Genomic DNA, 5,139 nt, shown 5'->3' with positions numbered 1-5,139 from the left:
CAGAGCAAGGAAACACTGTGTGGTTCAAAATCGGAAAAGGAGCGCACTGGGGATATCCTCTCTCCATAACTTTTCAATCTGTATCCAGAATAGATCATCTGAGAGGCTGAACTGTATGAGGAGGAATGCAGCATTAGGACTGGAAGAAGACTCATCAACAACCTGCATTATGCAGATGACACAAACTTACTTGCTGAAACTGAGGAAGGCCTAAAGTATTTGCTGCAGAAGCTCAAGGCCTGTAGTTTGCAATATGGATTGAAGTTCAACATCAAGAAAACAAAGATTCTTACCACTGGGACAACTGACGTCAGCATGATAGATGGAGAAGAGATTGAGATTGTTAACAATTTCAGCTTGCTCGGTTCCACAATCAACAGTCTTGGTATAAGTAGTCAGAAAATCAAAAGATAAAATGCGTTAGGAAAATCTGCTGTCACGGGCCTCTCCAGAGTACTGAAGAACAAGGATGTCAGTCTAGAGATGAAGGTGCGCCTGATCCAGGCCATGGTCTTCGCAATTACTTGCTATACATCAGAGAGCTGGACAATGACCAAGGATGACAGAAGAAGAATTGATGCCTTTGAGTTGGGCTGAGTGGTGCTAGAGAAGAGTGTTGAACATACATGGACTTCCAAGAGAACAAACAGGTCTGTCTTGGAGAAGGTGAAACAGCTTGGAGACAAGAAGTTTGAGATTCCATCTTACATACTTTGGGCATGTTGCCAGGAGGGACTGGTCCTTGGAGAAGGATATCATGCTTGGAAGGATCAAGGGACAGCATAGTAGAAGAAGACCCCCTCCCCCCAACATGATGTGTGTCAGAGACAGTGAGCAATCTCAGGATAGAGCACAGTTCAGAGTTTTTGTGCATAGGTAGCTATGAATCACAGTCGACTAAAAGGCACTTTAACAATAACAACATACTGTAGTCTATTAATTATGCAATAATGTTGTGAGAAAGTTTGAAGTATTGTGAGAATTACCAAACTATAATGCGGAGATACAAAATATACATGTACTTCGGAGAAAAATGCTGCTGCTGATAGACTTGCTTGGCACAGAGTTTCCACCAATCTCCAATTTGTTAAAAATCTACTCCCTCACACATAATTTCTTTTATTTCTTTTTTTTAATTTTTGTTGTGTACCATTGAATCAGATCCAACTGGCACAGGAGGAGATTGCCCCTCCTCCAGCGAAGCATCACGCCTTTGGGACTTCAGCTCAGCTTCTTACCAGTAGTAGGCCACCAGAGCTCCCTCCTCACACATTTTCTGTGAAGTGCAAAGATAGAAAAACACAATAAACCAGGCATGCCCACACCAGGAAATGTTGTATTACATACATAATGGTCATTGGTGGCTTCTGTTAATATTCTTGATAGAATAATGCTACCCTACGTGGTTTCATGACTTCAACTGCTATGCCCGCCTGCCCCTCCATTTATTTTAATGATATGAGTTGTAAGAGCTTTGGACCAGCTATCCAAGGCCTTCGGGAAATCACTGAAACTTTGCTTTGTCTTTCAGAAATACATCTTGCTTTTCAAAACAAGCAAATAAACATACTAAGAAAAAAAAAATCTTTAATTCTTCCCAGACTTTTCTGTTGGTTTGGTTTTTACTTTTAATTTCTTTGAGTAAAATTTTACAAATCATATTGAGATTTCATTCAATCATTCATAGACATTTTGGTTTTGAACATTAAGAACTACTGATTAAATAATGAATTTATGATGTCTAATAAAAATCTTACTGTGTTTCCTTACAGCCAAGTTGTTATTTAAATTTTAGCTCTTTGTTCTCTTTTTATTCTCATTAGCCCTCCATGGTTGATTCTGTGGGTAAAGCTTTTCTTATCTTTTTACAATAGTTAGTGATCTTATATCATAATTGTCCTTTTGTGACTGGCCTATGTCACTTAGCATAATTTCTTAAATTCAATTCTGTTGTATAGCATTTTATGAATTTTTCACAGAGCTATTTTGGAGATGTCATAGAACAATAAAAAGAATTCTGTCGTGGACACTATGCCAAGTCTTTCACACACCTTTCTTTATTTGCCCTTCGCAAACCCCAGGAAGTTCAGGCAATGACCTTTCTTTCCCATTTTATAAATGAGGAAACTGAGACTCAGATATGTTTGGTAATTTGCCCAGAATTCCCGAGCGACTGTACTCTTCTGTTCCCTGTACTACACACAGTAGGTGGCAAGTCAGACCATGTGACCTTAGGAAGTCTCTCCCTCCAGTGGGACTCAGTTTCCCCTCCTAAGAAGAGGAAATGAAAGGAGGGAAAATGTTTGGATAGTGGGTAAGGTTCTTCCCAGTCTCAGTGTTCCAGGATTCTTTCAACATTTCCCTGACCATAAGGCTCTGATGCCCTCCATTGTCTATTCTGTGTAGATAAATGTGTTTTTCTGTTTGTTTTAATAACATTTGTAGGAGCTTTATGTAGTGTCTATGTCTGCTTACGTTAGACGCTGTGTATTATAGTTAAGAGTCTTTCACCATTTCCCATATAAACCTTGTATTTTATGAGTTTGGGTGTGCTCAGCTGTAAAAACTCTCTCAGCTGAAAAAAAAATTCAAACAAATTGGGTTTAAATCAGGAGGGTGGTTTCAGACACTTTAGAGCATGCATATTTTTTCTTCACAGTCACTTTTTATTTAAAATGAGGCTGGCTGATGCCCTGGTTTCGTTTCTTTTATGAGGATTTAGCAAAACCATAAGTGTAACTGCTGCGTAGTAAGGGACCCAGAGTCTTTTCCATGTGAGACCTGGGCCTGAAAACTCCAGACTGCCTTCTAAACCCAGCTCAGCCTTCACAGGCTGTGTGACCCTGAGCCGGTCACTCCACCTCTTCAGTCCTTCCTTTGGGAATCTGCCCATGGCGAGCATGTCTGCCCTGGCTTTCTGTGTAGTGCATGGGAAGGGAAAAAAACACACCCATGGAAGTGAAAGTACAGAGCAAAGGTGAACGTGCTGTGTAACCAGAAGCTGCTGCAAATAATGACTTGCGAGTGTGCTTCTCTAGTCAACAGTGGATTCCAGAAGCCAGCATGGCCATCAAGGAAGAAGCTAGAAGTCCCACAGCTCATCCACTCTCTCATTTTATAGATTAGATCTACCCTGAGCCCCTTTTGAAAAGAGGGCTCTTAGTGAAAACAGAAGCCAAACAAATCTCAGATTCTTATGCAAAACTTTTTGATCCTTTAGAAACCAAAGAAGACAGACCAGACTAGAGATGCTGGGCTTGGGTGCTCTCTCTCTCCCCTCACCCCACACCTCTTCTTCCTCCTCCTTGGCCAGGTTTATGCAGTCCCCGCTAACTTGCCTTTTACCATTTCGGTGACCTTGGAAAAAACCCTTGGCCTCAGCAGCCATGGTACAGACCTCATAGAGCACGTGTGCAACTTAAATAATGCATGTTATGGATTAGAAAGGTGTTTATTTTTTGCTTGTCTCTAGCAGGTTTGAAATGCAGACAGAAGATTATGTGTGCTTTGTTTAAAGAATGAAAAACCAGCATGGCTAATAACTGATGGTCCTATGGCCTTATTCACTGTGGGCCCTCAGGTGCTGTATGTGCAAGGAAGGGTTTCTTGAAAGTACACAGGTCACAGAAGAAACTAGGAAGAATTTGCAACTTAATTTTAAGTGCAAAAGCAATTTTTTTTGCAAATATTTTAGCTTTTAAAGTGTAAGGAAAATGTAGCAAGCAAAAGAAGGAAAGCTGAAATTGGACTTTTTCTATAGATCAGAGGTGGAGTGTCAATGTTTTAATAACTATTCTTTCACTTTTCGTCACAGATGCCTTTAAATTTTATGGGGGTGTTGTCTTGTGTTTACAAAATGGGGAGGGTGACCTGAGATTGCATTATTGCACGTCCACCAGTAAGCAGGAAGCTGGTGTACAATGAATTTAACCAGCTCTGGTCATTATAGGTCATCTGGGTCCTTTCCTATTTTTCATTCTTGAGCAAAAATAGTTTCACATCTTTGTAAGGTCAGCATGTATTTCCATATAGCTAAATCTCTAAAATTTACTTTTGCTTATAATTTCATTTCCCCCAAATAAAAAAAAATCTTTCACTTTAAAGAAATAGTAATAATGACACCGTTTCTGCCTCAGCCCAGCGAAACTTTCCAAAAACAAAAGGAAGCAAAGGCTAGGTAGGCTTTAAAGTTATTCCCAAAGGAGGGAGGGGACATTGATATTTTCAAAGGACTGGCTCCCTCGCTGTGCCCGTGAGACTGGAGGCGGCGGCAGGAGGAGCGCGGCTCTGGGACTCTGGAGACTCTCAGCCACAAGTTCGCAGCAAACTGAGGGAACTCCGTCCCTCTTGGGGGCTGTTTTTCCAGTTGTGGCAGGAGGGTTAGAAACTGGCCCGGAGAAGCGTGAGAAAACATCCCAGTGACCCTCTCAGTGGGCACCAGCCCACAACATCAGCTTCTAGATCCTAGGTCTTACACTAGAACTGTCCGTGACTGGGACTGTTGGGGGGACTCCACCCTTCTCTTTCCCCTAATGACTTGAGCCGAGCTCGGAAGGGTTTTCAGAAGAGGCTGGTCTGTGCCAGACTCAGTGTGGCTTCGAGAGCAGGGCGCCCTCCCCTCCCGCTGCTCAGGGCTCCTGGAAAGCAGGACCTGGGTGCGCATTCTTCCCGTGCCTCGGATGCTTCACGGCGCTAAAAATAGTCCCGAGGTCTGCGCCTTGTGGTACTCCGAGGCTCGGCTGTGAACAAAGCTGGCGTCTTGGGTTCTAATCCACTCGTGGTCAGCTCTGCGCTGTGGAACCTCTACTCAACGTCTTGCTTCCTCTAAGTCTCAGTTTGCCCTTGCGGTCCACGATTTCTAAGAGGCTTCTTAGGTCTTGGAGAGAGGAAAGGGGGGAAATCAAAATCGATTTTTTTCTTTTGCTCCTCCCTGGGGGCCAAGAGGCCCGGGAGCCAGGAGCCGAGGCCGGGGGAGGGGTGCGCCCCGGCGCCTCATTACCGCGAGGTGTTGCCCTAGTTAAAACGCGGGTCTGTTTGATCTGGCGGCGGGTGGCGAAAGGGAAAAAAAGGAAGAAGTAGGGGGGCTGGAGTAGAAAGAAGCTCACACTTCCCCCACAGTTTCCCCGCGCCCATAAAACA

The sequence above is a fragment of the Elephantulus edwardii genome, unplaced genomic scaffold (assembly GCF_000299155.1).
Source record: "Elephantulus edwardii isolate Elephantulus edwardi_28Jun2011 unplaced genomic scaffold, EleEdw1.0 scaffold00149, whole genome shotgun sequence".
Classification (NCBI taxonomy): Eukaryota; Metazoa; Chordata; class Mammalia; order Macroscelidea; family Macroscelididae; genus Elephantulus; species Elephantulus edwardii.
This window is presented reverse-complemented; position numbering follows the sequence as displayed.